At 43.9% G+C, this 26527-nt stretch overlaps 1 long non-coding RNA gene across 4 annotated transcripts; it reads right to left on the reverse strand.

Moving 5' to 3' along the window:
- Positions 1-899: 899 nt before the first annotated feature.
- On the reverse strand, positions 900-26527 carry LOC147021870 (uncharacterized). 4 transcript variants are annotated; one of them, XR_015060975.1, is made up of 6 exons: positions 25993-26527; positions 25033-25167; positions 18051-18157; positions 6511-6591; positions 6058-6154; positions 900-5656 (listed from the first exon to the last, which is right to left on the reverse strand). It is a non-coding gene; the product is annotated as an uncharacterized LOC147021870 (long non-coding RNA). The 4 variants fall into 4 exon arrangements; XR_015060972.1 differs by having other exon boundaries at positions 25989-26527; XR_015060973.1 differs by having other exon boundaries at positions 6054-6154; positions 25989-26527.

A 26527-nucleotide genomic window follows, 5' to 3' on the forward strand; every position in this document is an offset into this window, starting at 1 on the left:
CGGGACCTGGTTCGCGAGAGTTGTGGATTGTTTTTTCTGGTTTTTGAGTTTGCACATTGCCGAGGTAGTTTACTAGTGCCCATATGTGGTCTTTATGTATATACAGTCAACAAATCTGCTCTCGTCCATGATATAGGTATCAACCATAACTAGTAGTGGAGAGCTGATGGGCTCATCATGGGATACTTCTTCAATGCAAAGCATGGTTGTGGCTTCAAGGTTAAATTGGCTGGCTTAAGCTCTTAGGGTCTTGAGTTTGAGCCCCTGTCATTCCTTTGAAATAACACCAGATCGGTTGACTCAACCTGTCATCCTTCTGAGGTCGGCAAAATGAGTACCAGCTTACTGGTGATGGTGTAATATTACCGGGAACCAGTTGGAGCATCTTCCATGGTCAGCTGCACAGCTGTGCTTCCAGAAAATGATGCAACCAGCAGCCACAGGCTGCATATGAAACAACAACTTCAATGCATACTGGTGATGGCTCATCCGGAATGCCAGTCTGTCGTTGAGAGGCTCTCCATCCTCGTTCTCCTCTTGGTTGATCACAACCAGACTTCCATGAGGGTGTTCTGCCAATATTCAGTGTCTTACATTAAGTCGATGTTGTCAATGGTGAAATATAAGGACTTCGTCTTCTTTAGGAATTGAGGCAGAACATAACAACCTGTCACCTTCATTCTCTTTACAACAACATTCCACCCTCTTTTCAAGATGCAACACAGTCATAATAGATACATAAGCGCAGGTCAGACAAAAAGGTAAATAGACGCTTATCAAAAAATTTATTGGGAATAGTAAGAGGTAGACCCAATGACACACGTGTTTCAGCTCTTTGAACAAATCCTGTATCATTCTTTGGCTTGTGCTTGACTTGACGGTTCGTCTTCACATTGTGTAAAAAAAAAAAAAAAAAAAAACCTGAGATAAAAGATCAACGGTTTTGCAGGGATCATCATTCCGTTGACCTGTAATACCTGTTGGCATAAGGACCAAACAACACCTGCTTTAGAAGAAATTGGAGTATCGGAGGACTATCAAAATCATCAAGCTTGACTTTGAACGTCCATTTGTCTCTATACTCAAGTTGTTCATTTCGCAATGTACAAGAATATTTCACAATATCATCAATTATGGCATTGGTATCCTGCTTTATGGCATAATCAACAGCATCTCCAACAGAATGGGAAAGCATCACATTTTACTGTCATTGTGACGGGGAGGCTGCACCAACTCCACGTTTGGTATGTGCTTCACTGTAAGAGTCATCAGTTATTTCTTCTGATTATCAGATTTGTTGATTTTATTTTCACACAAGATTGCAGCATGATCATTGTTTATATCAGTCATGCTCAGCACAGCCCTGTCCTCAGAGAGGGAAGATTTGACACACATGAGTCGCTGAATGTCGAGATACACTGCCTGATTTCAAGATCAGTTTGGGTCTCATCTTCCCCAGAAAGTGCACGTCATCGCATCTTGCACACAGCTCGAGTGATACCATTTTCCTGTGCTGAAGCATCACCGGGGTCATTCAAACGACACAAACCTGCTCTAATACAGTCATCTGGTGTTTTAAGCTTTTATCTAAGAATGTTTGTCCTCTATTTTCACTTTTCATGAAGTGACGGTCCTTTTTACCCTCATATAGACAAGGGGGAAAAAAAAAGCCAATTTTTATCTTGCCAAAACGAAGTTTTGCAAGATGTTAGTCAGTTTGTATGTTTTTTTTTGTTTTTTTTTTGTTTGTCTGTAATCACGTATAAAAAATTCTGCAGAGCACAGTTATCATCGGAAATTTTTGTAACTTTGCATATCAGAGGCCTATAGAGGTCCCTTTCAGTGCACAAAATTTTGAAGGTCAAAGGTCAAGGTCACTTTGGCGCAAATCAGGGGAGTCGACGAAACCCTTATTTTTTGAGTAATTTTGATCGGATCGTCTTCAAACTTCATGGGAATATAGTTCATGGTCTGGTGCTCAGATGATTAACTTTTGGTGGTGATTGGCCTTGACCTTCATGGTTAGCGCCTGAGGTCAAACATATTTAACCCCAAGGTCAAATTTTCAAGTTTTAAGAACCATATCGTGTAGTACCTCAAATTGAACACCTCGATGAGTGCTTTCTAGATATGTCAAGCTTGAGACATTATGACGTCATTTGGTGACGTTATGAGGAAAACGCATATTTTTCATGGTTACTCTGTAGAACGATACTCATCGGAATCTCTCGTAGGCAGATATTCCTCAAGGAGTCGCTCCTCGCGGATAGCAGCTCTGTTCACCTCAGTGTGACCTTAAAGAAGTCACACGTGGTCACCTTTCAGCAAGATACAGGTCACCCTGCGGGTGACATTGGTTTATTTTTTATCTTGGGTTTCACACCACAAACACGCTGTGGATGACCACAATCGTGAGAAACAGATGGCCAACCAACTTTTGGTGGACTGTCATGCTAGTAGGAGAACAGAGCCTCCTTTTTTAAAATTCTCGTTCAACTAACAGCCCGTTTACCACTTGTTTCCTACAACGTCAATGATAAGTTACAAGGCTCAGCTTAGCATATGATAAGCTTGCCATATGGTCAGCAAGAACCATGCAACATATTTCTCAGCATATTCCTTGATCAGGAGTATCTTATCAAGACCAGGATCAGGCACTAGTTGGTCGGGAGATCCTTTTTCTTTACATATGAGACATATCAGTGAAATATTATTTGCCATTCTTCTTGATTTCTGTGATTTCTTCTCATATGAGATGATAGATGATTACAGAGGATTAAAGATGAGGAATCTACGAGGTTCTTTGAAGATCTGAAAGAAAATATGTATCAAATTGCAGTTATGAGAAGAAAAAAATGTCTCTCTTTGGGTTTGACATTGACCTTAACGCATGACCTTGACCCTGTAGGGCCTGACCAATTTGTGTAAAGCAGAAGATGGAGAGTTATATAGACACATCCATGTGGTGAAGGAGTAAGTGAAGAACCTCAAGGAGGTAAGGAAGCAAGCGTGTGAGAGCATGGGGGTGTTTGTGGAGTAATGGTGTGACAGTGAGTGTGTATGAGGGAGGGGGATGAGACATGCCGACGTGGACACACTTGGGATTCATTTTCTTTGAAGTTCATGATTATATTGGTTATGTGACACAGTAAGCTTGGCAAGTGTTTGAGGTTGGGCATAGTAAAGAAAAGTGGGTTTCTGAAAAGGGCTCAAACAATCTAATTAGGTCAGGTAGGTTACAAATGCTTGGCTTTGCAACTAAATTGCACCTACCTGTCAACACAGCTTTTAAAGTGTAGTTTCACAAATCTTAGTTTGCAACATCATTTGGTTTTGCTCTTGGTAACTTCTGCTTGCAAAAATTGACACAATCTCTCTAATTGTAATTGGACTGATTTGAATGTTTTTGTGTATATCTATCTATCTATCTATCAGAGAGTGCATTAGTTCTCTCTATGTAGGTAGGGATGGCATGGAAAAAATGTCGGTCCCACCCGCTATGTATACAAAACTAAAGTTGAAACATCTTGTCTAAAAAGTCCCTTTGGCTACATATGAGAGCTTATCTGGCTTGTTCAGATGAGTATTTAGGCAGAGGTCATTTTTCAGTACACAAGAGCATTGCAAAAGCAAAAAAAATCGACATCGGTCAAAACTATCATAATCATAATAATCGTTCATAATAATAACAATCTTCAGACAGCGTATTTCTGAGCTGCCTTTCTCAATGGCAATGACTATGGTACCATTTGGCAGAGTTTTACTTGGTGCAGCATCCTTTGCCATCGTAATTTTAATAGCTTGAAAGTATTCCACGAAAAGTACACAAAACTGCATTCCTTTGTAAAGGAAGAGGAATAGAACAGAGGGGTGGGTGGGACTATGACTGTCAATCTACCTGATGGGGGCAGGGCCACTAGACACATTTACCATTGGCCCAATCAGACCGATATGGATGTCGTTAATGGTGGAATATTACCGGGAAGTCGGTGTTTCTTCTCAATGTTTTGCTTCTGAATCAGTTTTGTAAAAGAGAAAAAAAAAAAGGGGGGAAGATTTTTTTTTCCATGGCAGCCTATGCCACAGTTTGGAGAGGAACTTTGGCCATGGCAAGAGTAAGACCTACTTTTTATTTTCCATGAAGCTAACAATGTTCCCTAGGTGTGTGGTAGCTTATGTACCTGATAAGTGCCACCATTATGAATTTTGTGATGGTCCGATACCGGCAGTGCGTGCAGTGAGGTGTACAGTGAGGGATACTTTCCAAGGGTGATGACGTTCATTTTATCCATTTTTAGTTTTTTGGGGGTCTGGGACATATTAACGTTATATTGCTTATATTTTGTGTTTAACGTGATAAACTAGACATTGGTGCACATTCAAACAAGACAATCCTTAACCTGACGTGTCCCTACTTACTACATTGAGATTGGCTAACTACTCATACATGGACATTGCTACTCTATACATTTGTATCTGTTCTGGGAATGTCTAACCCACCCCACAAATGTAACCCTATTTAGAACCACAAATGATACAACAGCACCTTTTGATATATATGATACAGGAACTCCTAAACTTTTGTGCACACCATCAATACACTTCAATGTGAGCTCCGTTTATCATGTGCAGGACAGCAAGTCAGTACACGAGTTCTTGCCGTGTTTGGCTCAGCATGTTTGCAACCACCAGTGCGCATGCAGCTGTAATCTGAGAATGAAGATCCTGCAGATTAGCCACCTTGGTGTTGCCGACACCATCTTTGGCAAACCTCCACAGAAAAAAAATCAAGGTTGGTTATGTCTGGTAATCGTGGGGGCAAGCGGTTGGTCCTTCTTGGCCAATCCAGCGTCCTGGAGATTTTTCATTCAGGACGGCTCAAACGGCCAATGCCCAATGAGGGGGGAGCGCTGTCCTGTTGAAAAATGATATCAGGTTGCAGGTCTTTAATCTGTGGGAAGGTGAATCCTTCCAACATGTTCATGTAAATTGTTGAGGTCACTGTATCCTCCGCAAAGGAATACGGACCCACCAAGTGGTCATGGAGAAGGCCACACCAGACGTTGACCTTTGAACTGTTGCGTATATGTTCAATGACCACGTGGAGGTTTTCAGAGCCCCAGATCCTCACATTGTGCCAACTGATCTTCCTCGATACATGAAAGCAAGCTTCCTCTGCAAACATAACTTTTTTCAGGAAATCTTCGTCATCCTCTATGCAACTGAGCATCTCCAAGGCAAATGCCTTGCGTTTGAGTCTCTCATTTGGTTGGAGTTCCTGCAGAATCTGCACCTTATAGGCATAAGCTTGTCTTTTTTTTGCAAAATCCTGTGCAAAGTGGTCTTTGTTAGTCCCAGTTCTCTGGATTCTTGTCAAATTGATTTTCTGGGACTTTGTTGAAATTATTCACACACTCGTTTAACGTCTGCTGCATCAATGCTTGGTCGACCGGTACTTTTCTGTTTCTGACAACTTCCAGTTTCCTTCAACCTCTTGTACCACTTTCTGATATGAGTCTGTGATGGCAGATTCCTTCCATACCTTGTACAGAAATTACGCTGAACTTGCTTGAAGGATCTCGTTTTGATTAACCATTCGACGCACTTTGCTTTCTCGTGTGGAGTCACCATTTTCTTTTACATTAAACCACCAGTCCTGAAAACAAAGAAAACTTTATGCATTTCTGTATCATATAAAACAAATGGTATCGTATAATTTTTTGTATGAAATATAATAACAACCAAAGTTGTCCATGTCTTTTTGGAACACCCTGTTGCAGTATATCGTTTTTGGCCCACCTCTCAATGATGAACAATCACTTAAAAAATTATAGTATCCAGATCTGGATCCTTACCAAACTTACTCTAATCATTTCATCCTTGTCACACACCCAAACTGTCCAACAAATTTCATCTGAATCCATCCATAACTTTTGAAGAAGTCCTGTTCCCAAACAGACAGACAACCAGACATCGAGACAGGGTTTAAAACATAACCACTGTCCACATTCGTTCTCCAGAATGTTTTGGAGGATGGCACAGAGGTAACGTACTTGCCTTTCAGCTCTGTATCGCTCCCAACAATGGTGCTTTTCAGGCTGGGTATTATATTGATGAGTGTGCCGTCCTTTGAAAGGACATTATGTTGGCTGTCCTGCAAAACAGTATTTGCTTGTGAGCATTGAAGATCCCAAAATATCTTTCAAAAGGAGTAGACTATTGTGTGCTGATGTCCAAGCCAAATCGAAATTCTTGCTATGAAAGGAATGTTAAGCAAGGAGCTGATACTCGAGGTCCCCCACCTTTTAGGTGGTATGAGGAATAGATCTGTGTAATCTTGAACGTTTTTTGAAATATCGAGTACACAAGCCAAATTACCGAGATGGTTGCCATGGCAACATAATTCAGCCAATCACAGCCGTGATCTAATGAGGTTGAGATAATGTCATTAGGAATAGATATCTGCAATATGAAAGCTAAATGTTGAACGGTTTTTGAAATATCACATACACAAAAGTACATAGACAGATGATCGGTCCCAGTCGGTTGGTCGGACGGACGGAGCTCATTTTAATGTCCCTCGTCTTCGACCTTGTCGGGGGGGGGGGGGGGGAAGAAAAATAAATGTAAAGCCTTGACTACCACTCGGAAAATCAATGTAAATCTCTGCTAGTGCATCTCTGCCTCATGATGATACATTAGATTTTAGAAATAGCATTGCCATGAAACTAGTGTCTGGCTACATGCTAAGGGTTTTTGTTCATGTAAATGCATAAGATAGTTCCAGAAAATTTAAAGAGGATTAGCATACACTGTGAGTGCATTATTTATTTTCCAAAAATCAATAAATAAAGAAACCAAAAATCTGCACCAACAGCCAAAGCCTGCTCTCTGTAGCACTTGTTAACCTCAACCCAAAAATATAACCTGAAGAATGAATAAAAAAATATAACCTGAAGAATGAATGAAACCTAACTGGAAGAATGAATAAAACATAACCTGAAAAATGAATTGTTAACGTTTGAAGAACCACATCCTGTTATATCTTATCGGATACACTAATTATTCCACATCATGAAGGTGATGCGGCAACACAAACCAGTAAGGGTTCTTAGCCAATAAAGATGAGAGGACCAGGATCAAAGGCCAACTTGTTGCAATACTTTCCGCAGGATTTTAACTTCATATTGCAGATAGGAGCTTAAAAGTCAGCTTAACATCCCTTCTGCCCTTGTTGACATTACACTTGCATTTGACTCAATTAGAATCACTACCAAGTCTACAACTCAAAGTGAGCATGTCATTGCAAAGTTAGCCAACCACAAATGACCGTAGCTAGTACAATTGATAAGAAAGATTTTTGAAACAGGTGAGATTTCATACTACATAAATGCTTAACCTAGACACATCTGGAAGATGGGAAAGTGGAGTCAGGGCAGGGTTTGGGGTGAGATGGAGAGGATGAAGCAAATGAAAATAAGAAGGTAAAGCCATTTGATTTTTAGAATGTCTTCAAAATTGTGAAACGTATCCCATCTGGACAATCTGCGAAGGTATCGAGTTTGGAGAGACAGAAGGGTTTGAATTACCATGAGAGAGAGAAGTCAACATTTTTCATTTTGGAAGAAGTGACAGGTGTAATTACAGGGAAGAACTGTAATAGATTTGGATCACAGACTTTCGATGTGAAAACAGAGTTAGGACACTCGTGTCCTGCTCTGGCAGTTTCAAATCTTTTGTTTTCCTTTCAAAGCAAAGGAAATATTTCAGAAATTAAGTCTCCCTGGACACTTGACAAGATAGTAACTCATCTAGATCTCGTGTAATTACCGGTTGAAGCTGATTGTTTCATTATGCATCGGAATAGTAAACGAATGTTTTCTGCTCCGATGAAATGTTTACTGTTAATATGCACTTAAGTTGTCTACTTCTAACCACGTTATGTTTATTGTCTGAAATATTCCAATAGTTGCTGCTGTCATTTTCCACATTTAATACATGGTTTTAAAAAAATTAAGATCATTTAAGTTGGATGTTGCAGCGATGCAGCTGTTCTTATAAAACGATGTCAGTTTATTCTCAGTTCCTTTTTTTTTAATGTAAACCAAGTAATTGCCAGGGGACTAAAAAGAAGGGTAAGGCTCATAGTCATTAATAATGACCTCTTGTAAACAAGAGAGGGGAATAAGAGTCAATTCTCCAATATTTCCAAACACTATATATATATATATATATATATATATATATATATATATATATATATATATATATATATATATATATATATATATATATATATATATATATATATATATATATATTGTTACGTTTGAGGGGGGGTATGCATTCAAAGGGTAATTAGGATGTTTAATTAGGTATGCCATGCTGTTCGAGTGTACCAGGATCTCGATGTAATAAGTAGCAATTCAGTGGCGATAAGTTGTCTAGTAAATGCCCATTTCTTCAAGGGGGAAATGATAATTGTCACGTAATTAGATAGGGATACGGGATAGGGTAAGTGTGTCTGCGTAAACCCCTGTTAGTATTCCCTGGAGGCTTGCCGTGACGTCACAGGACAGTGCTGCGGATGGCTCCGCCCCGTGATCACGATTGGCGGAAGGCGATGGCGGAGGGCCAATAAAATGGCTCGATTGGAAGTGACGAGCACTCGAGGATAAAAAGGCTCCGTTCGGGGAAAAGGCGAGGAGGAAGAAGATCGGGACAGAAAACCGTTCTGGAGGAGGCTGTTGTGCTGGGAGCGTGCTGTGTTGTTGCGCTGATTCGATCCTGGTTTCATCGTGTTTCGTGGCCTTGCTGTGCCTCGTGCCTCACCTCGGTTGGCTCTGGGGTACTGCTGGCTCGGAGTACGGGGTCGAACGGCGGGCGGAACTGCCTCCCTCTCCTGCTCGCAACTTGGCGCCAGAACTGTCTTCCTGGCGGCTGTGAGCGGACTTGCGCCGACACCAGGAGGTCGACAGCACCACGGTGTCTCCTGCACCAGACGAGCGCAACGCCAGCTCGTCCAACGCCAATCCAGGGACTGTTGCGTCACCACCACGGGCCAGCCTGACCACCAGGACCAGCTACGTTGTGTGTGTGTGTGTGTGTGTGTGTGTGTGTGTGTGTGTGTGTGTGTGTGTGTGTGTGTGTGTGTGTGTGTGTGTGTGTGTGTGTGTGTGTGTGTGTGTGTGTGTGTGTGTGTGTGTGTACCTGGCGCCTTAGAAGGTTTGAGATTGGTATATCCATTGGAATTGTTTGTGTTTTCCCCATGCCTGAACCCACACCACCATCCCGTCGAATCGCCCCGGATCCCTCCTCTTGCCATCTTGTTATTTCTGGTTTTTTTTTTTTTTTTTTTTGTATACCTTGGTCGAGGCTCGTATGAGAGCTAACACACAACTCACAGCAAGGAGGCATGAGACAAGAGGGGCGGGAGTGGAAGGGACAAAACAGTGGGGAACAGACACATTAGGTGAACTGTGGAAGGGAGAGGGATGGGGATGGGACGGGGAACATGGCGAAGAGAAGATGGACATTACAGGGACTTTCAGGAAGGAAAGCAGGAGAATTGAAGGAAGTGGGCTTGGGTGGATTATCGGGGGTAGAAAAGATCGAGGATTTGGATGGGGGAAGATAAGAGGTGGTGGTGAACAGCTGTTTTGAAAGCCTGGAGGGAAGAATGGGAAAGAATAGAGTGAGGAAGTTTATTCCAAAGGCGGGAAAAAGAGGAATGAAAGAGTGAAGATGAGCAGTGATTCGTGATTTTGGTAGTTTTACCAGAAGGGGGTTGTTGGCGGACCTTGAGCGCCCTGTGGAAATGTGGTTGGGACAAATCGCAGAGAGAGCAGGGGGGCAAGGCTGGAGAGGAGTCGGTAGAAGACAGAAAGACCACCGACCAACCTGCGGTGATTGAGTGAGAGGCCCAAAGACTCAGCTTCATTGCGGGAGATGCCAATGATCTTAAAAGCCCTGGTTTCGACAGCGTGAAGCCGAGAAAGGTGGGAGGCAGGAGCACCAGCCCAGAGGGGAGAGCAGTACTCCATCAGGCTACGGACAAAAGCTTTGTAAGTAGTCAGGAGCTCAAGAGGGCCGAGGAAGGACTTTGCACGACGGAGGATTCCCAGTCGGCGACTGGCTTTTGAGGCAAGGTTGGAAATGTGACTTTCCCAGGAAAGGTCATGGCAGATAGTGAGACCCAGAAGCTTGAAAGAAAAGACTTCTTCCAGAGGATTGTTGAGAAAGTGGATGGGGGGGTTTCTAAACGGTCCTTTCGAAGAGACATAGTGAGAGTGTGAGATTTGTGTGGATTGAAAGACATGTTCCACGTGTTGGACCTGTTTGTGATTTTATCCAGATCTGCAGTGAGCGAAGAAGCTGCTGCTTGCCGGTCTGAGGGATGACAGATGGTACGGCAGAGGGTGGAGTCGTCGGCAAAGAGAAATAGAGGATTTTCCAGAGAGTCCGAGAGATCATTGATGAAAACCAGAAAAAGAACAGGGCCCAGAACGCTACCTTGAGGAACTCCAGCCTGCACAGGAAGAGGGGATGAAAGAACTCCATTTAGGGCCACACGTTGACTGCGACAGGAGAGGAAGTCTGCGAGCCATGAGTGGAGATGGCCTTGAATACCATGGGAAGAGAGTTTGGTGAGTAGTGCAGGGTGCCAGACTGTGTCAAAAGCACGTGATATGTCCAGGGATACGGCTCGGATTTCCTGTCTGGCATTGAGGACCTCCATCCATTGATGGGAGAGCAGTAGCAGCATATCCAGGGTAGAGTGACCTGGTCTGAAACCAAATTGATGATTGGAAATCAAGCCATTGGAGAAGAGGAAGGATTTCATGTCTGAAGCGATGATGGATTCCATAACCTTGCTGATGATTGGGAGAAGGCTGATTGGTCTGTAGTTACAGGGATCTGTTTTTGCACCTTTTTTATGCAGGGCAGTGATGTTAGCAGATTTCCAAGTAGATGGCAGATGACCTTGGGAAAATGAGAGGGTGAATAGAACAGAGAGAGGGTGAGCAAGAGCAGAAGAGCAGGCTTTGAGGACACGTGGGCTGATGCCGTCTGGACCGGTTGCAGAATCTGACTCGAGGTTTGAAAGCAAGCTCTCCACCTTGTCAGGAGAAAAGGATACAGAGTCCAGGGACAGTTGGGTGCGACTGGGTAAAGTGGGTAGAGATAGTGATGGGTTTGGGACACAAGATTTAGCTGCAAACACCGAGTTTAGACATTCAGCTTTATCACGTGTGGAATCAGCAGTGCGGCCATTTGAGGTAAGGGAGGGGATGGGGCAGGGAACATCCACCAGAAACAGATTTGATTAAACGCCACCAGGATTTTGAGGAGGGAGAGAGGTTTGAGAGTTCAGACTTGAGATGAGAAAGATGTTGTTTTCTGGCTCTCCTGAGGGTAGATACACACTTGTTCCGAGCTTTGTGGAAAGAACTGAGATTGCCCTCAGTTGGGTTTGCTTTCCATGAGGCAAAGGCAAGTTGTTTCAGGACAACTGCCTCACCACAAGCTTCAGTAAACCAAGGGCGGGAGGAAGGGTAAGACAACTGAACACGAGAGGGGATAAATCTGTGCATGAGGGAGAGCAAGTTTCTTTGAAAGAATTCCCAGGATGAGTTGATGTTTGAGAAAGTAGTGATAGGAGACCAGTCTGTAAGTTTGATGGCTGCTCGGAGACCCTGCCAGTCGGCTTGAGTGAAATGCCAGACTCGACGGCGGTGAGGTGGTTCTCTGATAACAGCCAGAGAGATGTCCACTTTAACAAGGACGTGGTCAGAAGAACCAATTGGAGCGAAGGAAGAGCAGCAGATATTGTCAGGGAAATTTGTCAAAATCAGATCCAGAAGAGATGGAGTACCATTGGTTGAGATCCGGGTCGGGAAGTTGACCGATTGAGTCAGTCCCAATGAGTCACAGAAAGCTTTTGCTGATGTCCCATGGCAGGTGAGAGAGGTACCCACACCTAGCCAACTGGCGTGATGACAATTGAAATCGCCACATAAGAGGAAGAGAGAGTTTGGATGAGAAGATAGAAGATGGTCCATGTTTTCGGAGAGTGAGGTGTAGATGGAGTCATCACTGTTCGGTGGACGGTACAGTACACATATAAACATGAGGTGGGAGTGGAGTGGAAGCCGAAGCCAGAGGTATTCCTGGGGGTGTGGGGGAGTGAGAGTAGTGCAGGGAGAGTGAGGAATAGAGTCTTTGATGAAGAGAGCAACACCTCCACCAGGACGAGGCTCAGGTCTGTCATACCGTAAGAAGGAGTAACCAGGGAGAGATACTTGGGAGTCAGACACGTCTTGGGAGAGGAAAGTTTCTGTTAGGCAGATAATGTCTGGTTTGTCAGTGGCAACCTGTAGGGAAAGATCTGAAAGGTTTGAGCGAAGGCCCCGGATATTTGAGGTCCACACTTTTAATGAAGAGGTAGGGGAGGAGGCTTTGGGTGCAGGAGGTGGAGGGGCGGGGGAGGGTAGGACGAGGGACGAGGGGGAGGTAAGGAGGGTTGCTGAAGGAGTGTGGGGTATTGCAGAATAGCGAGGGGAGGGGGCCGAATGAGGAGGAGAAAAGGCTCTGTGGTGCTGGGAGAGAGGGGGACAAGAGACAAGGAAGATGGCAGTTGAGGATTTGAGGAGGTGGAGTGAAGAGATGGAGGTGAGAGGGCAGTGGAGGGAGGCAGGTTGTTGGATGAGAGGGGGCAACTTAGAGAAGGAAGAGTGAGGGGGATGAAAGGTGGGAGAAAGGTGAGGGGGATTTTTGAAAGAGGTGAGAGGGAGGCTTGGAGGGAGAAGAGTGGGATGGTTGCTTTGAGAGTGAGAGTGAGGGGTGAGGGGGTGAGTTGGCACTGAAGTTGGAAAAAGAATGGTTGATGGAAAGCGAGCATCCATGGCAAACTGTGGTTTTTAAAAGTTTTAGGTCAGAGATGCGATTTAACACAATTCTTGATGGATGCAATGAAGGCGAATTCAGAGCATGGAGAGAAGAAGCGCTGTAATAGTTGGATTTTTTAGGCAAGGAATGAAGGAGAGGTCGAAATGAGAGCAGTCTGTTAAAATAGCAGAAGAGTAGTGCATTGTGAAACAGTAAAGAGTACCACATGTGTGAGAGAGGAAGATGAAGCATTATGAGATCGTTTTTGTTGTTAATATTAATGTATGAGAGAGTTCAACAGATTAGGTCATGGAAGTGTAAAAAAAAAGAAATCGAGGAAGACGAGGAGGAAGTTAAGAGGAAGAAGAAGTAGCAGAATCGGGAGAAGGTGAGCGTGTTGTTGTTGTTGTTGTTGGGTATTTTTTTTTTTTTTTTTTTTTTTTTTTTTGAGATAAGAAAGAGATTAGTTGGGAGAATGGGGGATGTTTGGAAAGTGGGGAGGATGAAAATTGAAGGTAATGGGGAGGATAGAAATTGAAGGTAATGGGGAGAAAAAACAAACAACAACAAAAAAAAAACGATCGAACACCGAGTGGAACCGGTAGGCCTCAAGCCTAGGACTAGGCCTCAAACACCAAGTAAGAACGTCGACATAAATACTCACAAAATAGCACGATTTTTGAAACAAAACCGAACTAGGAACACACATTAACATGTAGGTGAGAAAATTAAACAGTTAAAACGGGACAAATAACAACCGGAACTTAACTTTGAGAACATCAGCAGGGAGCCCCGAAGGAGACCTCTTGCCGCTCAAAACCGGAACCGGAAGTCAGATTCAATGGTTATTGAATGGTTAGAGATGGTCAGATGGTTAGAGAAATAAACATCATTAACTCAGTGAAAAGCGACTCGTGCCACCTTCCTCATCCCGTTTGCGGTAGAGCGATTAGAACCGCCATCTTTGGGTTGTAAAGGATAAACTGCCTCCATCGTTTCGGCTCATTCTACGTTGGCGGGACTGTTCAAGTCCCGTGGACGTCACAATATATATATATATATATATATATATATATATATATATATATATATATATATATATATATATATATATATATATATATATATATATATCTCCTATATATCCCCTTAATGATTGGCAGATACTGATTTGCAATGGTTTGTTTCTTTTCTTGCTCAACAAACCCTAATGAGGAGAGTGGTTTTGCTGTAAGAATAAGTGATGCTACAGTTTGTACCAAGGTTACACACAGACATATATCCGTACTATAATTCAGGGACCGGTGTTTGTGTGTGTGTTTGTCATGCTACTCCTCCTACAGTTCTGGGCCAATTACACCCATATTTGCTACAGAGGATCAGCATGACCCCAGTTAATGTATCGTGCTGTTTTTATCTTTGCTGTGATCTTGGAGGGTGAGGGGGAGGGGGGGGGGACACAAATTCTCGATGTAAATGTGTATCATGTCGATCACGTGCTGTTACCTCGTCAATTAACACAGGTGGCTTTGATTATCAAATAAATTAACTCCTATCATGCTCTTCCAGCCAAAGTAAGCTGCATAAAAAAAAACCAAGAAAAGCTACACAAGGTGAGCCCTTTGCTGTTTCAAAGTCTACCGAATAGTATGTAAATGATAATCCCAATTAAATACACCCCCCCCCCTCAACTACCGCACCTGTTAAATCACTTGTTGGCAAGTAATCAGCAACAGCGGAGACAGAAACGCACATCACCTAGGCTCCCACGCATGTACTACATGCAATGTCAATAGCAGTCAACATTTAAATAACAAGACCCAATCACGCCTCTCACCCATAATTGCGGGGAATAACCAATCAGCTCTCTTCTTGGACAGGTTGGGCGTGTGACAAGGATGAATTGATTCGATTTTGCTGAAGATCCAGATGTGGATACTGAATATTTTTTTTATTTTTTAAGTGATTCTGCACCATAGAGAGAGGTAGTGCCACAACTACATAGGGCATGATACTGTGACGGTGGTTGTTCATGAATAACTCCAGACAGCACATCAAGGCTTTAAAGACCATGATCGTCTTCCATACCGTTACGTTAACCTGGAGCCAGCTTCCAGGTCCAAAGTCATGTTACTGTGACCAGTGAGGTTACTGTTCCAAATGGGCATCGTACCGGCAGTTATGTGACAGAACTTACCTGATCAGCTGAGCGTGACCACATTACATACTGCATTCTTATATAGTCCAATTACACTAGACCAATACATCATCAGCTGTTATGTGCCACCACCAAGATGAGCAGGAAAAGTCAGGACATGGATGTGTTTTATAAATGTAATCAAATCTGAAACATATTGTTACGGAAATGGCCCTTATTGGACTACTAAATATAGGATTAACTCAGATCCCTCATTAAATGCATGTTTAGCTAGGTTGTATGGTAAAATTGACGTTACATGTGTGTTGGGAGACGTAAAAGGCTGTTTTATTGTTTGTGCGGTGGTGGTGGAATGAGAGCTCCCTCTTGTTCCTTCCCCATCCCGGACGAGGCCGCGCCCAGTTGGCTGAGAGGGTGTGGCCAAAAAGAGGAAGTGAAGTTAAGGGGAGGAGTTTGTCGGCTTCGCTGAGAGAGAGTGCTCATGTGTCGAAGGAGCGAACGAGAGAGAAACGAAGGCTTCGTAAAAAGGTTGAGTTTGTGGAAAACAGTCGGGTTTTCGAGACGTGCTCGGGTGGCTTCGAAGCGAGTGAACGAAGGCTTCGTAAAAAGGTTCAGTTTGGCAGAAGTACAAAACTGCAGTCGGTTGAGAGAGTGCTCGTGTGCCGAAGGAGCGAACGAGAGAGAAACAAAGGCTTCGTAAAAAGGTTCAGTGTGTGGAAACAGTCGCTCTCGAGGCGTGCTCGTGTTTTCGAAGCGAGCGAATGAAGGAGGCACAGTGTTGGATCTGCCGGGAGAGACGCTGAACCTGCTTGCACGTCGAGTCTGCCTTTTTGGGGCAGTGGGAGAGGCGGCTGTACTCATCATGGTTTCCTTTTGAGGCGATGTTTTTATGGCCGGATGCCCTTCCTGACGATTTGTCTTGCTGTGTTCGATCGAAATCGAAAGAGAAAGAATGAAGGGAAAGGTGTATGCTTCATGTGTGAGGAGTACGATGATTTATGGGAGTGAGACATGGGTACTGAACATGGAGCAGCAACAAAGCCTGGAAAGGGTGGAAATGCGAATGGTTCGGTGGATGTGTGGAGTATCGTTGAGAGAGAGGAAGACAAATGATGACTTGCGAAAGATGATGGGAATAGAGTCTGTGATGGAGGTTGTGAAGAGAAACAGGTTGAGATGGTTGGGTCATGTGTTGAGGAAGGATGAAAGTGACTGGGTGAGAGGAGTGTTGGAAATGAGTGTAGTCGGAAGTAGAGGACGGGGAAGACCGAGAAAAACTTGGCTAAATGTGGTGGAAGAGGAAATGTGGGCAAGGGGATTAAGAAGGGGAGATGCAGAAAACAGGGTAAAGTGGAGAAGATTGTCATGGGGCCCGCAAGGCTAACCCCCGCTTTCGCGGGGAAAATGGCCTTTAAATGCTTGTGTGTGTGTGTGTGTGTGTGTGTGTGGGAGAGGCGGCCTGCACGTCGAGTCTGCATTTTTGGAAGTAAGAGAGACGGCCTGCACGTCGAGTCTGCCTTTTTGGGGCAGTGGGAGAGGCGGCCTGCACGTCGAGTCTGCCTTTTTGGGGCAGTGGGAGAGGCGGCCTGCACGTCGAGTCTGCCTTTTTGGGGCAGTGGGAGGGGCGGCCTGCACATCGAGTCTGCATTTTTGGCAGTAAGAGAGGTGGCCTGCACGTCGAGTCTGCATTTTTGGGGCAGTGGGAGGGGCGGCCTGCACATCGAGTCTGCATTTTTGGCAGTAAGAGAGGTGGCCTGCACGTCGAGTCTGCCTTTTTGTGGCAGTGGGAGAGGTGGCCTGCACGTCGAGTCTGCCTTTTTGTGGCAGTGGGAGAGGTGGCCTGCACGTCGAGTCTGCCTTTTTGGGGCAGTGGGAGAGGCGGCCTGCATGTCAAATCGGCGATCGACTCTTATGAGGAGGTGATTCTGCCGTGAGAAAGACGGCAGCCAGCTTTGAGAGGCAAGCGTGGAAAAAGAAAGAAAAGGTGATTCGACAGAGAGAGAAACTGAGAGGACGGAGTTGAGAACTCGGGCTTCGAGGTGGGAAGGCAAGAGAGGAGACGACAGAGCCTCTGATGCAACCTGCTCACACCAACGGCTCGACACGTTTGCCAATCCGCTTGCCGGAGCCCGGCACCTCGATTTGGGCCTTGTCTGGTGATCAGGCCAGGCCTGGATTTGTATGCTGGATCGAAAGAGAAATCAGCTGAGGCCCATCGTCGACCTTACGCGGGGTCAGAGCGCGCGGAGACTGCGTGCGGTGCGGAAAGGAAAGAGTGCGGCGCCGTCATCTTGCCACGTGGCGCGTTCGAGCTGGGGCTCAAATCCGTGGACATCCGCCTGTTGCGAGCGACATTCGTGCTTTTGACACTGTCCTCTCGTCCATGAAACATCACCAAGTACTCTGTCTTGTCTTGCATGCATGCTGTCTGTCTGTCTTTGTCTGCACGTGTTGTATAAGGCATATCTCGGTTTGGACCCCCTCAAGACATGTAGTCCGTAGTTCCCTAGTTAAGAATGGGTTAAAGATTGTTAATAAAAACGTTATCGTGAAAGTTTTGCTTGTGTCGTATTCTCCTTTGTAATAACTGAACGATGGATCAAAGTACAAAGTGCAGACATCTGGTGTGATATTAATTGTGTTTTTTTTTTTTTACAAGAGATCGCAGTTTCCCCTTTTTGTGCGATCTGCTTTCATTTAGGATGTTATTTCATTTCATTAGTAGCTTGGAGCGATGTTATCTTCTATATAAAAGTGAATGAGACATTTGTTTGTTTGTGACACGACTCCTCTGAGCTCCCAAGGTTAATCACCACAATACTTATTAGGATCACATTTTTTACAATGATACACCTCACTCCAGTGTGACCACTCCTTGGCTTTTTTCACAAAATCTTGGCTGTTCATTGTTCATCTTGGTATCTTGGTTTTCTATAGGCTTTCTTGGCGTATAGGTTTTCTATTATCATCGCTTTTCTGAAACCTTGTGAATTATTGGGCTCACCTTGGCATTTATGAAAATGAGGAGTGGTCACACTGCCTCACTCAGGGTTTCAAGCAGTCATTTCTTCACAATTTATAACTTGTAAACATGCAAACCACCACCTGTCGCTGGGAAGGGGTGGGAATCCAGAGGGGCGGGTGGGAGAAAAGACCCAGTGTTGCCCAGCAACGGCGGGTACCTTTGCGAGCATATACAGTAAGACCCTGACATTTACGGGGGATATGTTCACATTTATTGAATGCTGCGTATGTCAAACCTGAAAAATGCTGTGAATGTCAAATCCACAAATGTCAGGGTTCCACAGTATATAAATATACATATACAAATCGAACCCCCTAACTTGACGAGGCAGCAGGGTACATATGGAGTCCCATCACAGCGCTTGCTGCACAACCTGCCAGCAACAAGTGCCGCCTGCCATGCGAGCATATTGTCTCTGCCCTGCTGATCACCAGTCAGGAGGTTTGCAACCAGGAACATTAAATTCAGCAAAAGAAGTATGTTGACTATGATGAGATGATGACATCATGTGCATAAATTACACAAACACATCACATCCAAACTAGGAGGCATCCTCCGTATGGTCCTCAAGCTTTTGCAGACTGAGAATAAAGCCTGTGGTCATGAATAGACGAAAGCAGAGATGTCAATCTAGATTTCGCCCTTGTGGGCTCATCAGGACAACAGCGAGATGATGGTCTCACATGAGCATCACATTGACAAAATCTGTGAGATCAAGCAGTAAGTAGGTAATTGGTTAGAAAAGAAATACTTTCTATTGTAAAGGAAACAGCAAATAATTTCTCAACATGCAAAGACTTGGAAGAACAAAAGCTTTATGCCATGAAAAAAGAAAACTGAACAGCCCAACATTCCATGTCATGTATGCTCTCCTGAACATAATATCTGGGTTTTTGGAGAATATAAACAATCACATATGACGACAATCAAAAAAAATATAACATACAGCGACACGATAGACGATGTTACAATGGATATTTTGTGTTGATGCCAGCTTGCATTGGTTAGGCTAGTCCTAAAGCTATCCATCAGTGCGACGAATAGGAAACGACTTGAGATGGCAGTGAAATGCAACATTGAAGCATTTGGAGAGAAGAGTGTGATTGGACACAGGGAAACAATTCAACAGGCAGGAGAAAAGAGCAGCATCGTGCAGGTGAACAGAGAGCCCAGATTCTGGAAGATTCACAAGGAAGGGGTTGCTGAGTGAATATGTTCATTGTCTCAGGGTTGGCAGATGGCAGGAAGGGTAGGTCGTGCTCAACCAGATCAACTGATGTTTTGATGATGTTTAAATAAAATATTGGTGCTTAAATCGTGAAACCACCAAACTTTATTCCGTTGATGCGATCAATTGATGATCAACAATTGATGTTTAAATCGAGAGACCACCAAACTTTATTCCTTAAGACAGCAATAGGCCCTCCCCTTTGTTCTCTAGATGGGTGATAACAAAGATTTTCAGGGTTTGGGTTTATACAATATTCAGGAGTGAGAGGTGGGATAAATTGGGAGCACTTGTCCAAAAGGAAAAGCAAGATCCATTGTGCTTCATGCAGGGCCACCTTCGAAATGATGAACCTTTTATTTGTATTGTATGCTGGTGAGTATGTGTAATTATTAGCATCAAACATCACATCATCAATCAAGAGAATCCTTGTGGAGAGGTTATTCAGTGCCTTTTTGTTTAGTCTGCCATTGTGGAAAAAAAAAAACAGTTGAGACTACTGGATTGGACTTCAGTCAGCATTCTGAAGTCTTTATCTACATCTTAATGTTCAGATATAAAGGCATATTATAATCAATGACTTAAATGGTGTTGTAAACAGAAAGAAAGTTAGGTGTTGTTGTTCTAAAAATCGATTTGTGAAGTGGCACTGCATAGGAAAACAAATCCTCATGGAGGAGACAGCCCTCAACCTCATCTTAAAAATATGACATGAAGATGTTACATTTACTTAAATAATAAATAAATAAATAAACAAGAAAGATGTCGTGCACAGCACGATATTCACAAAATCCAAATCAACAATACTAGCCATGGAAACAGCAATTTAGCAATTTTTGAAAATTTGACATGTCAAGTGTTTTACATGTTGATTGTTACGTACAACAAATTTGGTTGATACCTTTTATAATTGAGGCCGAATAGGTGTTTTGCATGTTTCGGATGGCCTTGACCTCCGACTAAGTTTGACCAAGTTTTACTTGCATACTGTATCCTACACATATGTACAGTACAAACAAATAAATAAGCTGCGTAAGTTTAAAGTTGATATCTTGAAAAATTATTGAGGTATGGTAATAATAAATTCACAAAAAGTCCCATTTGAAAATATAATGGGGGTGAAATTGCTGTCACAGAGCTGATGCTCGCGATTACAGCCAGGAGGAATGATTAATGTTTAAATGATAAATGTGGTGATCATCGTTTAGATATTTATACGGTATGCCGTCATGATGAGGGTAAATATTCCCAAATTCAGGATGGCATTCCGTTGAAGTCATGGGGACTCACTTCGACGAAGGGCTCCAATTGTATGACCATACATTCTGGTCCTTCTGGATAGGATGTATGTGTTTGATTGACCATGTGCTTCAGCCTTTGTGCTGAGGGGCATGTGTATGCCAACGGGACAGTCTTGTTGGACCGTGTACTTTGGCCATGGGGTCAAGGTGCATGTCCAAAGCTGTTTTTATGTTTTGAGGGTTTTTTTTCACCTTTTTAGATAAAAAGGTGCCTTCATAATGAGGATAAATAACCCAGAAATCCGGATCGGTGGCACCACTTGATGTTTAACCAATGTTGACCATAAAATCTCTGTCTTTTTGACAAGTTCGCCAGGCTGAGGCCTCCGGGTTGGAGGTGACGCTTTGGTGTACGACTGTATGTCCATTGGAGATGGGGGAGCACTTCTCATGATGCATTTCAATATTATATATATGTGTATATATGTATATATTTATTGTATTGTTGCAGACACGGGATCGGGGGTGAAGACCACGAGGGGTGAACTACGTCGGGTTCCCAGCAGACTCACCGGAATTGCAGGCAATCGCACACGTATAATTTTATGATGCGGCAGGTCGCTAATTGACCGCGAACACCAATAACTTGACCACATGACTTAGGGTTCTCCATTTAATACCGTTTACCTAAAGCTAACATGATCTAATTACCGGGGTACATGCCTTCAGTACGCACTTGCTTAAACCGGATCACCTTACCAGATCAGAAGCAGCTGAGCGGAACTGCCAAGCATGAAGTGGCTGTGAAACAGGTCGTTGGGGAATAATGTCCTGGCTAAACTCAGGTGCGGGCCATGCTGGACCAATGAAAGAAAACACAAAAACGAGTTGGGGACATTTCTATACAACACATGTGTTTACAACCAAGCGAGGAATGGTATGTGGCACAGTGAATGGGGTTTTATTTTATGTACAGCAGGGGATAAGCAAGGAATTTGTGGGGTGTGGCAAAAGACAACTTACAAAAGCGGACACAGAGCAGGATCATCTTGACTATCTTCTACAATCTTACTTATGCAAAGACAGGCCACATCACACGAACACACACACACACACACACACACACACACACACACACACACACACACACACACACACACACACCGAGGAAAGTTAGATGGCAAAGAAAGAGAGAGAGAAAGGTGAGGATAAGCACCCTCAAAATACCTGGTGTGGTCGGCTGACCAACGCGGCCCAGGACACTTGAGGAGTGGTAAGTGGGAAAGATACTGGTGTCTATGATGTGGGAGTGGGAGGTGTGATGTATGCGACATGAGGGGTGCCGTGCAAGAGGAAAATGTGATTGCGTATCAGTAACGCATTCTTCTTTGTGCGTCAACAGTAGAAGGGATAGAGGAGTGTATCGTGAGGGAAGACTAGATGTGTGAGAAGGAAGATCCCTCACCTAACCATGTAAACATCTGGATATGGGGGGACGCTCCATGGGATGCTCCGCCTGAGCATTCCCACCTCGTGAGATGGCACGTTATCTCCTCCTTATTTATTCACCTGGACTCATGGCAATGTGCTCTTTGCTCTTCCGTCTGTGGCCAATGGTGAGCTCATCTGGCTTTGTGGCGGTGGCGGCAGGTCAACAGCATGGCAGGGAGTCCACTGTATGTTCTCGAAGGACGGCAGCCACACTCGAATAATGTTCTCAAAGAAGAATCTCTTTCAGGATGGCAGCCTCACACGAATAATGTTCTTGACGAAGCTCTCCCAGCGGCTCTGTGCTGCTCCCTTTTATAAGCCCTAGGGGAAGGATAGGACGAGGACCAGAAAGCAATGTGCTATGGCCCAAATCCTGCCCCTCCATTAGGCCACAGCGGCTCTAGCCATGTCCCACCAAGTTCCGGTACCGGAAACAGACTCAGATGCCCACCAGCCTCGGCAAGGTTTGGAGCTCCGGGCCTAACATGGCGAGCATGCTCCTTGAGCTGGCACCCCAGGCCCGAACGTGCACTGAGTGTAGTTCATATGTAGGATGGTAGCGGACTTTCTCCGCTACCCATGGGCTCCTTCACAAGCCACAATGCACATTCGGGACCCGAACCAAGTCCCTGGATCGCTCTTCCCGTGACCCCAACTCATTGCTTACAGTGTTGTCATGGTCTGATGACTGGATGAGAGCTGTGATAATTCTGGACACTCACCCAGAACGTTCCCGGTGAGATGAGGTGGAGAATAAAGTGTCTGTCCCATGGTCGAGCAGCACATGACATCAAGAACAATGGCCGACGCCGCATGCTGCTCAAAATAGAGTGGTGAATTGTGGAAATGCAGAGGTACAAGGGGTGCGGGAGTATTTTTCCCATGTGCAGGAGGCATTTGTGGTCACAGTGGTGAGATTTGGTGAGTGAGGTGAGGAGTAAGATGAGGTGCCGGTTGGGAATTGGCACACAGATTTGAATAGAAAATGGCGCGCAAATTCCCGAGGAAGGTTGTCTTGTGTGCAACGAGGACGATCCGGGTCACTGGAGGCATCACAGTGTGCCTATTAAAAAATTGTCCATTGAATTGTGTGTGTGCTTGCATGCTTGTTGTGTATTATGGCTAAAAGGAAAGGGTCAGAGTACGGATCAAAGAGTTATTTATTAAACCTAACTACGAGTCTCACGCAACACAATTCGTCCCGTTTACCCACTAGACATGAGTGAAGGACTAACTAAACGAATACTAATGAAATAACTGCCTGGGGATCACTGTATGTTGGGTGCCATTTCATTACAGGCATGCGGTTTTGCAGAACCGCAACAGTATGTAATCAATCAGATGCACATTGATGATTTATGACCTTGAGCTTTGACCTATTGACCTCAAAAACAATAGATTTTCAGCTTTTGACTCGCTCGATCAGTTGGTTATGTTTCATGAAGATTGGTTTGGAATTGCGACCTGGAGATGACTTACAAACAAACAAGAAGGCGACAGGCGATATCCTGACAGGTATGACGAAAATTATGCAAATGACGTCACTGTCACCTTGACCTTTGAACATGGTTGCAATTTGATATCTGTATCTTGAAGCGTTTCCGAGTAATCGTATTTTTCGTCCCTAAGAAAAACCCCTATATTTAAACATGGGTGACTTTGTTGCCATGGAAACACCAATATATGTCAACAGATTGCCACCATTTTGAAAATGCGTCATCTGTCCCCCATCCCCTGCATAAATCTTGCGTTTTAATAACGATTGGATTATCAAATCTACTTGGAATTTGTAGGTGATGTTTGCCAACTCATTTGTGTCAAGTTTGACGTCACATACCGCAAACACTTTTAGTCATATCTGTTTTATGCAAATGATGTCACTGTCACCTTGACCTTTGACACATATATATATATATATATATATATATATATATATATATATATATATATATATATATATATATATATATATATATATATATATATATATATAGTCCAAAAATATTGACATTCTCACTTTTATCCTTCAGAATCCTCTGGTAAGGTTTGACGAAGACAGCTGAAAGCGTTCAACTCACAGACAAACATACAAACAAATGAGACCGACTGACATATTGTTGTGGTTGTGTGGTTAGATAAAGGAATTTAATACTGAAAGTTAGGACTGAATCGAGTTGTTTGGTCTGTGGGCGTGTAGGAGACATCTCGATGTAATTAAGTAAGGAGACTGTGAGTTTGAGTGTTACGGGGGTGGGGGGGTGCAATGTGTGGTGTTAATTAGATAGGGATTAAGCATAAGTTCCCCTAATATTGATGTGTTGATGTGTCCATGTATTTGTCCTAGGGTTTGAGAATAAACCCCCCTGTCCAGTGCTTCACTGTGCCTCCGTCCATCCATCATACGCCCCGCCCCTTCCACGCGAGTTATAATCTCTGAGGATCAACGTGTCCACCTCCTAATAAGGAAAAAAATGCTCAATCCGGGCTGGTGGTGTTTACCGCTCGTCAACACAATTTAGGGTAGAAGGTTTAACCTGGACTGCTAGCACTGAGACAATATCATGAATTTTTCAATTTTCCTTATAACAATAACTCAGGAAATGAATATACTGTACTTATGAATCTTCAATTTCACAAGTAGTAAATATACAAGTCGTGGGGATCGTAAAGTGTACATAAATAAATAAACATTTCAGGCTGGTAAGGAGGCAGTGGAGTTGGGAAAGTATATATAAATAAATAACCGAAGGTAGCAGGGAAAAAGTATAAAAATATAATTAAAAGTGTTATTTGTCAATAGTGGAGATAACAGCTCGGTTATGGATAATTTTCTTTACATCCATTTAAGAATTGCCTCAACAGTCTGATAAGAACAAAGAAGACCATTTGATACCCCTTTAATCTGATTGTGCAACAAACATGGAGAACTTGTATCAATTGTGTGGTGCAAGTAAAATGTAAACTTTTCAGTCTCAGAATTTAATTTTCCAGTGATTCTTACAAAGGTCTGCTTGAAGCTTCTCTGTGAATTGCAGGGGTTCTTGTCCTTGTTGGGGAGGCAGCTGCTTTTTGTTGTGGCATTTTTAGACCAGACCCCGCGCCACCCTGTCTCACCACACGAGTTTTACTTCTGCACCTACGCCAGACAGCGTGGAGCCGGATAGAGTCAGGTATGATGGCCCTGTTATAACAAGCCAGGTCCCCTCAAAACATTTTTTTTTAAACTCTGACGTCACACATCCTTTACACCCTTGATTATCAGGATAAATATTGGCTTGCAAAGTTGCACGTGACAGAATAACATGCAATGGATAAAGCATGATGTGGCATCTGTCGGAGCGAAAGAAGCATCGAAGAAACCAACGTATCGGGTTGGCGTTTTGGAGATAAAGATGCATTGTGTTCGTTGTTGGAATGTGCCAATAAAAGAAGAAAAATGTGAAAAGTAAATTCTAGGGTACACTAAAGTAACATTGAATTAAGAAGTACGTGCTGCGGTGTAGAGTAAGGTGGGGAAAGGTGCCCCCTCTCCTTTTGCATAACGTGGTGTTGCATTTGGTATGCAGAGCATCCGCATCAGAGGGCTCTCTGGCTGACCTTGCAGCGGAAAATTTAACGTGGAAAAAGTGTTCAGGATACCGAACAAAATGTCTATCATCCCATCCTTTCCGACAGGGACATCTTGCACCACCTTTACTCTGCAAATGTCACAGCAGTGTCATGCTGCAGCACTCATCATATAAGTAAATGCTATTGTTTTTGTTTTTTTGTGAATCATTGAGACTGTGGACGTATAAATGGAAAAGCGATGTAATGAACAAGCACAACACTTGGAAAATTTCCAAACATCATATCACAGAGTATTCGAAGTGAGACTATATGCAGGTGTAAACGATGTTATGTGGAAGTGCCAAAGTGACATATGGTGACCGAATGGTTGCAACACGTCCAGCGTACCTGCCTCTGTGTTTGTGAATCCGTGCTTAAAGCACCGAGCGTCGAGGCCATCACGGCCCACAGCACATGGGATGCGAGAATGCTGTGCTGGAAACGTGATCTCTCGAGTGGCGTTTATGCAAAGCTGCAAAAGCCGCTAAGGTTTTGTTCACCAATCCAGGGGCTCGGACTCCTTATGCACCTTCTTGGTCTAAAAAAGCCCCTTTGAGAGACGAGTGGTGGGAGGGCCCGCTGCGAATTAGAGGATGTTGGACAGACAGCCTCCGGCCATGCCTTTCATTCTCCTTGGCCTTTTCATGTCGGTGGAGGGAACTGGAAGGATGGGTGGGTTTGGCTTTTGGGGTGCTGTTCGTAAAAGGAAGGCTGAGAGGGAGCGCGATGAGAGTAATTACAGACCAAGATGACGCTGGCTTCAGTCTGATAGGCAGGTCAAGGTTGGCAATTGCAGGGCGGCAGGTCTTCAGACGACATAGGCTTCTGCCCGCATGACCCCTTTGTGCCTGCTGTTCGCTCCAGTGTCTCTACCTGGTTCATCGTTT

This window comes from Eptatretus burgeri, chromosome 8, assembly GCF_056783735.1.
Source record: "Eptatretus burgeri isolate ZD-2024b chromosome 8, Ebu_testis_v1, whole genome shotgun sequence".
NCBI lineage: Eukaryota > Metazoa > Chordata > Myxini > Myxiniformes > Myxinidae > Eptatretus > Eptatretus burgeri.